This window comes from Sphaerodactylus townsendi, linkage group LG01, assembly GCF_021028975.2.
Source record: "Sphaerodactylus townsendi isolate TG3544 linkage group LG01, MPM_Stown_v2.3, whole genome shotgun sequence".
NCBI lineage: Eukaryota > Metazoa > Chordata > Lepidosauria > Squamata > Sphaerodactylidae > Sphaerodactylus > Sphaerodactylus townsendi.
In genome coordinates this window covers 28,849,915-28,862,410 of record NC_059425.1, presented here as the reverse complement: position 1 = coordinate 28,862,410, position 12,496 = coordinate 28,849,915, and the positions used below count along the sequence as shown (strand labels likewise).

At 47.6% G+C, this 12,496-nt stretch overlaps 1 protein-coding gene and 1 long non-coding RNA gene across 3 annotated transcripts in view; one reads left to right on the top strand and one right to left on the bottom strand.

Moving 5' to 3' along the window:
- The first annotated feature begins 391 nt into the window (after window positions 1-391).
- Window positions 392-12,496, top strand: part of DPYSL5 (dihydropyrimidinase like 5) — a 55,635-nt gene continuing 43,530 nt past the window's right edge. The window contains exon 1 of one of the 2 annotated variants that reach the window (XM_048516147.1): window positions 392-519. The gene's annotated coding sequence lies outside the window, so the exon portion shown is untranslated. Of the gene's footprint in view, window positions 520-4,883; window positions 4,906-12,496 lie in introns of those variants that run through there. The other variant, XM_048516154.1, reaches the window with a different exon arrangement.
- LOC125443825 lies at window positions 3,846-9,476 on the bottom strand. Its single transcript, XR_007246178.1, has 3 exons — window positions 9,294-9,476; window positions 6,622-6,898; window positions 3,846-5,204 (listed from the first exon to the last, which is right to left on the bottom strand). It is a non-coding gene; the product is annotated as an uncharacterized LOC125443825 (long non-coding RNA).

The window sequence follows — 12,496 nt, the reverse complement described above, 5'->3', positions numbered from 1 at the left end:
ATTGGACCAAGCAATGTGCAGTACTGGGGAAGCTTCCAAATGCAACATCCATGAACCTCAGACAATAATATTCCTGCTTCTCCTCTCTGTTCCTTTCATGGTGTGTTGCAGCCTATTCCAGCATTCTTCCCTAGGACCCCCGAGTGACATCACCTACCCGGGGTCAGATCGGCACGTTCTTGCTTCTGGACCAGGTATCACAGTGCCCAGCTCCAGAGTCGCCATGACAACCCCGGCACTGATAAGAGAAGGCCCCGCCCCTCTCCTCCAGCCACGCCCCTCTCGCTGGCGCTTGGCCCATCGGGATCGGTAGTCTTAGCCCACCGAAGGCCCCGCCCATCAGAGCATGTAGGAGGGTTCTGATTGGCTAAGGAAGGTGGAGGGAGACCCGCTCTCTGCCTCCGCCTCCCTTCCCCAGCCCTCTGTCCGAGGGAAGCAGGTGAACGCGGGTGGCAGCTGGGCGAGGGCGGACAGAGAGAGACTCGCGAGCCGGCGGGGGAGGGGGGCGCAGAGTGCCGGGTAAGTGGCTCACTGCCTCCCCCAGGAAGGGCATCTTCTACCAAGGGAGGAAATCCTGGGGAGGGGGCCAGAAACGTGCTTCGTGGCCTTGGGATGTGCATAGTTGGGGGGGCGGCACCACCTCTCCCCTTTTGCGGCGGCAACTGGTCCTATAACGCAAGCGGGGCGCGTCTGGGGCACCTCTCCTGATGTGGGCAATGCGGGCAGGCCGGCTCGATCTGGGGCGTGTCGCCCCCTCCCCCTTTGTCTCTGGTTGTCGGGAGCGCCTTGATCTGCCCCTTCGCCGCCTCCGTGACTTGCACGACGAACGTGAGAATGCCTCTGGAGTCTCCCCATCCTTTTTGCTGCCCCCCCCCCCTCCTTGGAGCTGGCTTTTCGGAGGTCCTTGCATCGTCTGCCTCGGGGTGGCTGGGTGGTGGGTGGTGGGTGGCGGCGGCGGCGGCGGCTGCTGCTGCTGGCAGGGCCAGGGTGGGCGCCGTCGTTTGAGGCTGAAGCGCACGGAGCTGGCAGCCCCGCCCCGCCGCCGCGCCCCCCCCCCCCCCCATCGCTGGGTCTTTGTGCTGCTCCAGCTGCCTCTTGCGCCGGGGGGCGCGGGGCTCGTGGCGGCGCCGCTGGGCCTTTGTCTGGTCCGGCACTGCCCTCTCCCCAGAGGGGCGCTGGCTGGGGAAGCCGTGCCGGGGGGCTGCTGCTGCTGGGTTGACTGGCCCGGCTGGGCGGGGCTGGCTGGGCGGCTTGCCGCTGCTGCTGCCTCCGCCGCCGCCTGTGGTACTCAGGCCGGGCGAGGCGGGGCGCTCGGCTGGGCTAGGCGGGGGAGGCGTCACCCCGCTTTTTCTATAGGGGTGGCGAGAGCCGTGCCCGCTGAGAGGTCGCAGGCCGCCCAGAAAGGGGCTTCGCTCTTCGCGCCGCCTGCTTGGGCCAAGCCAGCCGAAGCTTGACCGGGACTGTTTCAGACTCTTCTGGGTTAGAGGCCCGGCTGGGAAGGGGGCGCGTGTGCATCCTGGAGCAACCCCAGACAGTCTGCCGCCTGCTGCTGAAGGCCTCGGGCCTTCACCTGCGGCCTCCGTTCAGTCCCCCAGCAGCGGTGGCGCTTCCTTTCCCGCCTGCCCCGTAGCGCCTTCAGGCCCATTTGTTCTGTACCAGGAGGGGAAGAAAATCCTAGGACTGCCAGGCCCCTCAGTGATCCAACAGGCCTAGTTGCGAGGCAAGAAAGAGTAATCTTGTTGGAACGAGGATATGTTCAGTTCAGCCCCCGTGCCAGACTGGCTTTGGCCCCCTATCCAGACACTGCATCTCCAGACCAGAACCCCCTGGGGACAGACACAGCTACCGCTTTTTGACTGCCTTCCTTTTCGAGGGCAGTCTCATCCCTTCCTTCAGCTCAGGCTGGACTTGCCGGCGGAAACTTGCCAATCCATGTTTATTTACATCCCATCTGGATGTGGTTCACAGAGATTAATGTTGGCATCTCTCTGGAGACTTCAGTGTCCGGCAAGGGCATTTTTTGTGTTTGGAGACTTCAGTGTCCCCCTGTGCTTTTTTGTTTTTGCACATCTGTCTCTCCAGCACGTGTTTTCTGTGGGACAAATGAAAGTGGCACCCTGTAGGTAGTATTTTGTTGGAATTAGTTTGGAGGTGGCAATTGGTGCAGGTTCCCTGGTGCTGAGTGAGTTCTTGCCAAGAAACCAGCCAAATAAAGATGGTGCTTCTCTGGCTAGTTTGGGTCACTGGGCGGAAAGGTGTCTTCAGCAGTAATTAAGTGCTTAAGAGCAGGTGCACTCTAACCTGGAGAACCAGGTTTGATTCCCTGTTCTGCCACTTGAGCTGTGGAGGCTTATCTGGGGAACTAGATTAGCCTGTGCACTCCAACACACGCCAGCTGGGTGACCTTGGGCTAGTCACAGTCTCTCAGCCCCACCTACCTCACAGGGTGTTTGTTGTGGAGAGGCGGGAAGGGCAAGGAGATTGTAAGCCCCTTTGAGTCTCCTTACAGGAGAGAAAGGGGGGATATGAATCCTCTTCCTCCTCCTCCCCACCTCCTTTTACACCCCTGAGTTTGGCTATGATTGAGGTGTAGAGTTTTTCTTGTTGCTACAGCTAACTTGAAGGTTTTCTGTCTGGGCTTGAACTCTCCCTCACACACACACACACACACACACAAGAGCATGAAAGTCTGTAACTCAGTCATAGAGTACCAGCTTGGTATACAGGAGGTCCCATGTTCCACCCCCACCCCAATGTCTCTTGTTCAAGAGATCAAGTAGTAGGTGCTGTGAAAGACCTCAGTCTGAGTGACAATACTGACTTTGACAGACCAAAAGGTTTAATTCAGTATAAGGCAGAGCTCTTTCAGCTCTGTTTGCTCAGAAGTAAGACCTAGTTTAAATGTTATGCTGTTGAGACTAAAAAATTGGCTTTGAACTTCGTTCAAACTGGGCTTCTACGTCTAGAAGTCATTATGTCTGTTCGGCAGATGTTGCCCTGGTTTGCTAGCCAATTATTGACATGCTAACTAAGCACATGCAGCAATTTGTACAGGTTCAGGCCCAGGCTACAGGAGATGCTGAATGCAAGAAAAGACCTTAAGTTAGAGCTCACTTGTATTTCTTCTAACTTAAGGTGTTTAGATCCATCCTAGGGCCAACAGGAGAAACTCTTTAACTCAATGATAGCAAAACGTAGGAGGACAATTTTGTGCTGTAGTACCCAAATTAGGGCAATTAAGACTGACTTTCTAATTAGCACTCATAGGATTGCAGTCATCGATGCCATTGCTTGCTCCAGTACATTCAAGTATGTTCTGCCCTGCTTTGTAATGAGGTTTGTTTTCTGTAAGGTTTTGAACTGGAGAACTTGTTAGAAAATTTTGCAAAGCCTTAAATCAAGTTGGGTCTTGTTAGTATGTTTGTGTTGATTCTGATTTAGTAAATGAAACTGGAGAAATATGGCATGTTAATTTTATATGCTGTAGAAATCAGTTTTCCCCACGCATTAAATAATAGTTGAATAGATAGATCGATAGATCGATCTTTAATTTATATACCACTCTCCCACAGAGGGTTCAGGGCAGTTCACAACAAAAATATATATCAGTACATAACACATTCAATAACAGTATCAATAATCAAACCATCATCAATATAACAATATAGCATTACAATCATTACATAGCAGCAATATAACAACATCAGCATAGCAAGCTAAATCACAAAATACATGGCTACGATAAACATAATACCATAACATCATTATCACAAAAATCATGAGTAGAAAATCATAACAGCACCATAACAGTGTACAACAATATTAGCATAAGCAAAAAACCCCACATAACATTATAAATTTAAATGAACATTACATTATATGTAGCAAATTCACAATACAGCATCAACAACTCTAATCAAACTACATATGTCATTGATGATAAACAGATTAGGCCTCCCCTCCCCCAATCCATAAAGCACACTTGGTAGTAGAAAGTGTTGTTCAGTTGCAGCCCACTTATGGTTACCCTGTAGGGCTTCCAAGGCAAACGTTGTTCAGAGTTGGTTTGCCATTGCCTGCCTCTGTGTAGCAACCTGGACTCCCTTTGTAATCTGTTATCTGTCATCCTAATCTTGGCCAACCCTACTTAGCTTTTGAGATCTGACAAGATCCTGCTAACCTGGGCCACCAGATCAGAGCAAAGCACATCTAATGTGGAGCAAATGTACAAATGAATGTAAAGTTTAATGTGGGATCTATTTTTATTGGGGTATTCATAACAGGACTCTCCTGCTTTGTGTTTTTAAAATTTAAAGAGAAACATCAAGACACAGAGATGCTAAGAACTGTCCATGATATGCCACTTTTTGTTAATCCACTCTGCTCTTAGAATCATCTGCAAAAAAGTTGCTGCTTGAAAATTTCCCATCCCCCACTACTAGTGATTTGTCAGTTACAGTATTGAGCATGTGTGTCTTTGATTGATCCAGTTGGACTCAATAGATTGGTGAGTTGTGTGTGTGTGTCAGGTGGGGGGAATTGCTAGTGTGACTAAACATCTTGTCTTAAACGCTGCCTGTTTCATTCAGTGGTGAACGAGATGCAGATGATGACTGGAAAATATAAAGCACCTCGTCTCCCTTCCTCCTGAATTGTATATATTTCTTCTAATTTGGTCAGAATCCATCCGGGTCAGCTACTAGATGACAATTCTGATTTTATCAACTGGTCTGTCTTCCTTTGAGTTTCGCTGCGGGACTGCCCAGTCACTCAGCTGGAAGGGACCAGGAGGCCCTGTGGCCAGCCCCTTGCCATGTGACAAGGCACAAATCTATTTTCAAGCCACTCCTACAGTCTCTGCATTGTCGTCTTTTGTTGTTGAAGAGGAGCAGGAGCAGTGTCTGGGTGAGCAGAGCTTTTGTCTATTGAGCCCTGAAAGAGCTTGTTGCTTAGATCAGAGGTTGGTCCTCTGATCCTGAAAAAAGGAAAGGAAGGCGCTCCAAATCCTTCGATACCTCCTGGCCAGAGATCAGGTTGCCGTGTTCTCTACAGCATCTGGCATACTGCAGGTTCTGTTGGGAACTAGTGCCTACTGCATCTTAAGAGGCCCAGCATTTTGGAGGGATGGTTTCATGTCGTGTTCAGTCCACTGGCTCTTGAGCTGGCCTTCTGTTCTGCTTGGGGATGGGACTGGAAGTAACAGCCTGTTGGGAGCAAACAAAACCATTTAGTCAGGTGGAGTTGAAGGAGGGGGAGCACTGGGGCAGCAGACAATGGCTGCTGCTTGTACACCCTTAACTGAAACACAGTGTTCTGTTCAGAAGGCTCAGGCAAAAGTTCCTCCCCCCCCCCAATACTTCTACATGAATAGACTCTCCCCACTCTTACAAGCAGCAGAGTAAAGAGTTAAGCAGTGTGAGAGAAGATATTTTTCCTTGTTGTGCAGATAGAATGGACTTGACTACATAAGCAATCCAAGCAGAAGAACTGTTTAAAATCACAATACTTGGGAGTTTTTTGAAGAAGAGGAGGAAGAGTTTGGATTTATATCCCCCCTTTCTCTCCTGTAGGAGACTCAAAGGGACTTACAATCTCCTTGCCCTTCCCCCCTCACAACAAACACCCTGTGAGGTGGGTGGGGCTGAGAGAGCTCCAAAAAGCTGTGACCAGCCCAAGGTCACCCAGCTGGCATGTGTGGGAGTGTACAGGCTAATCTGAATCCCCCAGATTAGCCTCCACAGCTCGTGGCAGAGCGGGGAATCAAACCCGGTTCCTCCAGATTAGATACACGAGCTCTTAACCTCCTACGCCACTGCTGCTTGAGTGTGCACAGATGTTATTAAGGCTGGCTCCTCACAGCAGTTCCACTAGGTAGGACAGTTTTGATTTCCCCATGTTGCGGAGGATGGCTGAGGAAGAGTGATTTCCCAATGTCCATTTTTTTGGGCTGAAATTACTATTGAATCAGGAATGGGGAGAGGATTATGTGTTTTGTTCTGTGCCTTCTTGGTATAAGCCAAGTCACTCCTAGAGTTGTGTCCCTGTAGTAGTTCCTCCAGTGGATTGTACATTGCAGTTGTTCAGGGGAGCAGAAGAGCGGGTGGGATTGGGTTTTCAAACAGGTGCAGCAGAGGAGTGTTTTTCCCCTCTTCCCAATCTTTCCCATCCTCGTTGGCCAGTCCTATTGGGGGAGAGCAGTTAAATCTGAATGGCACTTTGCTCTGGTTTTCCCTCTTCAAATACAGAGGTATTCAGAACAGTCTGTTAAGACTGATTTCCCTTGTAAGGGAAATTCTGGAAATTTTTTTGAAGTCTCAGTGCTTGAAGCAGTCAAATATTAGGAGACTTATCGATTTGGAAGAGAAAGGAGAACGTAACAAATACATCTAGTTTTAATGTGGACTTGTTACAGATTATCCCCCCCCCCCCCCCAAGTTGGTTTTTAACTGAGCCATTCATTTGGCTCATCAGTTGAAACCATCAGTGCATTCCAGTGGTAACTTAAGTTCCTGTGACTGTCTAAGAAAGACCTTCCAGGGCTATTGCATTTTTCAAGTGGAGGTTCCCCATCTGGTTATTTAGCAGGCAAACTTGACCTTGCCATCAGATCTATTTCTGTACCTCTTCCTGAAGATTACATCTCTCACTTTTTGGCACACCCTCATCTTCCTCTTTGCTCCTGAGAGAGTCACCTTCACTGTGTTTGTGCCAGGTCCTCTCCCACTTATACTGAGCTTGCTGCTTCTACCCTGGCTCTTCTGAGTTGATTGCAGAATTGCTTGCAGAACCTTGTCTTTTATCTTTGCATCTTCTTGCAAAGATACTTTGATGCTTCTTGCAAAGATATTTTTGAAAGGAAACGGTGTGGTTGTAAAGAGAATCCCCAGATGTGGTAGATCTGGAAGACAGTGAGCCAGGATTAAGAAATACAAGAGCAGGGCAGATTGGCTTTGGGTGTCAAAAAACGGACCGGAAAAATTATACAAGACACACGTATGCTGCTAAAGTGGCATTCAATGTATTACCCTCTTATATTTCTAATCATACATAAAATACAAGTGCAACAATGCTTATTTGTATTTCTATTCCAAGTGGACTTCCTTGGAAGGAGCGCAGGGATTTTCTCACGCGTGCTGAAACAGTTCACTCTCAGTTTAGTGCACACTCAAAACAGTCCAACGTATTAGTCCTGCTCTTCATATATTTGTATCCAAAACCATAGTCATAGGATATTATCCTGACATTTACAAAGTTCTTATTCTTCAAGAGTATGTTGTTATTCTGGATACGTGGCTGAAATCTTACGTGATCTCCTGCTGGAGTCCATTTAAAGGAGCCTTGTTGCAATGCGGAGAAAAATTCAGCAAGCAAAAAGTTCAGCAAGCAGATTGGCTTTGGGCCCTGTGCTTTGGAGAATTTACCAGATCAAAGCTTCTGATTGATACTAAATATTTGAACTGTGATGCAAGTCGGTATGCCGTCATTTTCAGTTAACCTAAAACCCAGAATCGCCATTCCTTTCAACACTTGAAGATCTGACTACCCCAACAATGGAAGAGATAGAGTCAGTGCTTCACCTTTCATAGGACATGCTGTGCACACAAGCATTAGATGATTTTTGAGGATCAGGCTAGATCATTGTTCATTGATTCTTACTAACTGTACATTCAGTTGTACCACCGTGTGAAAGCTGCTAGATCCTTTGTGAAATCTGAATTGTGTATGGCAGGATTGAGTCCCTGAGCAAAATTAGCTTGTATCCATGTCCATTTGAAATAGAATGGAACTCCAAACCCAGAGTTTGGTTAGAAATTGTCACTCGTCTTTCTCACATGGGGTTTTTGTGACTTTAAAACAAATAATCCATTTGTGACTGCCATTGGAGACATCTGCATGTTCTGAAAACACAGTATAAGTCTGCCTTGGTTCGAAGGTAAAGGCTGTCTCTTGCCGTGGAAACAGTGAGTCCGATGTCTCATTACATCATACAATGTTTCATTAACTGATGGGACACTACACTGTGATGAAGGTCACTGTCTTAGGTGGCTCTTAAAACCAGCTAGATAATTTCAGGAAGATGTATTAGCATGCTAAGTGAAACCTCCTTATTCAGAAACAGTCTACCTCTGAATGTCAGGTGCTGGGGATAAAAGAAGATAATGACGTCTGTGCAGAGAAGTATCTAGGGAAAATGTAGCCCAGTGTGAAATTCTGAGTTTTCTGTCCCTTACCTTGGTATGGGTGGCCACTGTCCCCCACCATGACCAAACAACTTTTTGCGCCAGGTCTTGAAGGGGGGGAGGAGGGCTGTGTGGGGGGGGGCATGTTCCGCTCCCTACATGACTAAATGGCCACAGCCCGGGGCCATTTGGCCCCATATGTCTCCCTGGGCAGTACGCCCCTGCATCTACCCCATCTGCTTCTAGAGAAGCAGTTGTAGAGACTTAAGGTTGCAGAGAAGGGAAAGCTGAATTTGACAGGCCTTGTTTTTTTCTTAACAAGGCTTCTATTCCACTTAATTTTAATATGAGGCTCATTGATAAAAGAATCCGCACAAGTAACAAGGTTCTCTTAGGTTTTTTGCTCATCAAAGATTGCTCGTTTCCCAACTCTGGAACACTGAATAGTCATTCACAGTATTAATATGAATTTGATAGACATTTTTAATTTCAGAGTTTGAATGGAGTGGAGCTGGGGCATTTTCCTACTAGTTCCATTTCCTACTAGTTCCAAGGACAAACTTCTCTTTGTCTTTGTGTAGCAGTGTTGGTCCCTGCAGGTGAAAGTCAGACCAAGAGAACCGTGAATGGCAAACCGCTTTCTCTCTTTTTTCCCTCTCAGATGACTGCCTGGGTAATCTGGCCTGCTTTTTAAAACTGGAAAGGGTTAAAACTGCAAACCTCAGAAGACTCTCTTGAGTTTCTAATTATTGAACTGCCTACCTCGGACCATCTGCTGTTGCTCGTGATTGTTCCTGGGGTTCAACAAAGGTTTAAGACAACCAAGGGTTCCAGTTCCCTGTGAAAACAAAAACCTCCCTAAGTTGGGGATTAGCTCCATGCATTAATATGTGACTTGCCATGATGGGGCCGGCATAGCTGCCTGCATTTTCTTCTTCTTTTTAGATTGCAAAATTCCTAAGGTTCCCCATTATCTGGAACAGGCCCTTAGAGGTTTGTCCTTGTTTCATTCCTTTTCAGGAATCCCAGTGCAAATGACCTACTACGCACTCCTAAATGTTTGCAGAACACACTGATGCACAGAGGTTGCTGCTCAAAGGGCTAACAACTTACCTGAATGATAAGGGAGCTGACAAGAGGGAATCAAGGAGGTTGTGGCTCAGTGGAAGAGCATCTGCTTGGCTTGCAAATGGTCCTGGGTTCAATCTCTGACATCTCCAGCTAAAAAGGGCCAGGAGGTGGGTGACGTGGAATCCCTCTGCCAGAGATCCTTGCTGCCAGTGTTAGCAAACAATACTGAAATCCACAAGCACATGGACAGTTTCAACAGAAAGGAAGAAACCATGAAAATGAACAAAACTTGGTTACCAGTGTTGAAAAACACTAGTGTCAAGACAGTGACTAATCAGCTTCACACAAACACAGGATGATGACTATAGACAGTAAACAATCAAAGGGAATAAAGGCCAGGCCACTTTTATTCAGATGACCTCACCTACTGACCTTGCTATCTTCATTGTTACTCACATGCTAATGGGTGGATCCCACTCAACACATGTAAATCTAGTTTGCTAATTGCACCCTTTACTTGTTAACAGACAATGGTTCTTTCCCCCATCCTGGATACTCCAATAGGTATATATACTCCACTTGCTTTCCTACTATCAGATCCTCTGAAGATGCCAGCCACAGATGCAGGTGAAACCTCAGGAGAGAATGCTGCTAGAACACGGCCACACAGCTTGGAAACCACACAGCACCCCAATACTGACCCTGATGAGTCTGATTCAGTATCAGGCAGCTGTATGTCTATGTAGCAAAGGGAGTGACGCTAGCATGTGGCTGGTATCCTTCTCGGTTTTGTTCAGCCAACTAGACGGCCTGTTCTGAATTGCCTTGTCACACATCTGGAGCCAGAGTGATAGCGCTGAATGCTCAATTTCAGTGACAAAAGATGGAATTAATTAGGCTGCCTCTCCCGCCACGCTCTTCCTGCTGTGGTGCAGACTGGCCTTGTTCCATCTGAGATCACAGGACCTATAAATGGGAGCAGGAGCTCCCGGCACCCAAAACTCCTTTCCCTTACTGTGGCTGAGGAGCCTCCGTGGCAGCATGACAGAAAGCTTTGCAGGAAGGAATTGTCAAAGGAACATCCTTAAAAGGGTGAGGTGGGATCCTTGAAATAATTAAGTCCATTGCAAGCTATATAGGGGATCTTCTAATTCAGGATAGGGTTGTTTTCTGGTGGTGTTTCCTTGGGAGCTCCGGCTGGTTGGATGAAATCTCCAGCATTAATCAGCAGGGCTCAGAAATGTCAGACCACTTGGTGGCTTCCCCTGGGGTGCAGAAGAATGCAGAAGATGGGAGGGGTGCAGAGGGAGAGGGAAGCATGCCTACCTACTCTGTTGTGCACTGGGCAAAGTGGGTGGCTGCTGTGTGAAATATAGGGGTCAGTGCATGCTGGAGGCTGCTTGTAGTCTTAGACTGGCTGTTGTTTCCCTCAGAATGCTGTTCTCACTTTGGCAAACATCAGGTCACCTCAATGAGATGAAGCCTAGTTCATCTTGCAGAAAGCAGAGTGCGTCCCTTGGCTGGAATGGCAAACTATCCATTCTCAGGGAAGGTGAGAGAGCCAAGGTCTCTGTGTACCTTAGACTGTGCCAAAAGGAGGAAGCTGGACAGTGTGTTAGGAAGCGTGAGGATCTCTATTGCGTGCCTGGGAATGCCTTGGAAGAGAAATAGAGCAGCCAGAAAAATGCATTTTTAATGTTTGGTAGTTTGAGGGTAAAACTGTTGCCTAAAGGAAAAGAATTACTCAGGGTACAGTCAAAATAGAACATGGGTTTCCGCTCCACAGATGATGCATTGGTGATTATCTGATGGTTGACATGTACAGTACTTGTGTCAATGCAACACATTTTGGATCATAAAATTACTGGTGATTGTTCCATCACTGGTGAGATGTGAGGTGTAGACTCCGTACATCTAGACTGGTGTAATATTTGCATTTAATCCCCTCCTTCCTTTGCAATAAGTAAATAACATTGCCAACAGTCGCTGTCCTTCCTGACTTTCTTCTTTCTTCTCCCAGGGAAAATGCTCAGCAGCCCTCTTGTGTGTCTTCTCTCCTTTTGGAAGCTCAGTCAGGGTTCTTTATTTTGTTTATGCCAGTGTGGTGTAGTGGTTAAGAGCAGGTGCACTCTAATCTGGGGAACTGGGCTTAATTCCCCGCTCTGCCACTTGAGCTGTGGAGGCTTGTCTGGGGAACTAGATTAACTTGTGCACTCCAACATAGCTGGGTGACCTTGGGCTAGTCACAGCTCTACAGAGCTCTCTCAGCCCCACCTACCTCAGTGGGTGTTTGTTGTGAGGGGGGAAGGGAAAGAAGATTGTAAGCCCCTTTGAGTCTCCTTATAGGAGAGAAAGAGGGGATATAAATCCAAACACCACCTCCTCCTTCTTCATCTTCATCGTCTTCTTCTTCGTCTCCTCCTCCTTTTTATTTGGCCTGTGAAGCACATGGTTTGAGGAAACCCTGCTTTGCATGCAAGGAGGTCCCAGGCTCAATCTTTAGTGAAAAGCATCTGGAGATGTGAAAATCCTCTCCCAGAGATCCTGAAGAGTCATTGCCAATTGGAATAGAGCATGCAAAGCAAGGCCAGTGGTCTGTGGCTGAGCATACGGCAGCTTCATGTGTTCAGAATGCCCCATCTTTCCTTGGGCAAGCTCTTTGCTTGGTACCCCTGCACTTCTGCATGGCAGTATTCAACTTTTGGCTTCATCTCTGATCCCAGCATCTCTGGAGGTATCCAAGTCGATGGTACATGTTGCGCTAATGGCATCTTGAGCATCTGCTGCCTCTTGAATAGTGTGGAGCTGGGCTGTTCCTCCCCAATTCTGTGTGGTGTCTTGGGCAACTCCTTTCACCAATGGGATTCATTTAGCCTTTGTAATCTTTGACCAAAGAACTCATTAGTTGTTCATTACCATTGCTAGGAACAGATGCTTGGTGGTGCATTCAGTTGCACAACAGGACACTGGTGCTGTATTGCCAGCATGGCCAAAGAATGGTTATTGAGTGAAAGCACTGAAGATACAGAACACCCTCCATGCCGGTTTTCCACAATAGGTCTTTCTCTTCCTAGATGTCTAAAGATACTTCATAGGCTAGGACTCACAAAGGGAATGCTGCATTTGCAGTTCTAGGAAACACATTAACTGTATAATTGTTCAATACTTTCTATTCCTTGGTTCCATCATCAACCAAAAGTGAGGCTGCAACCAAGAAATCAGAAGGAGATAGAGACTGGGCAGGG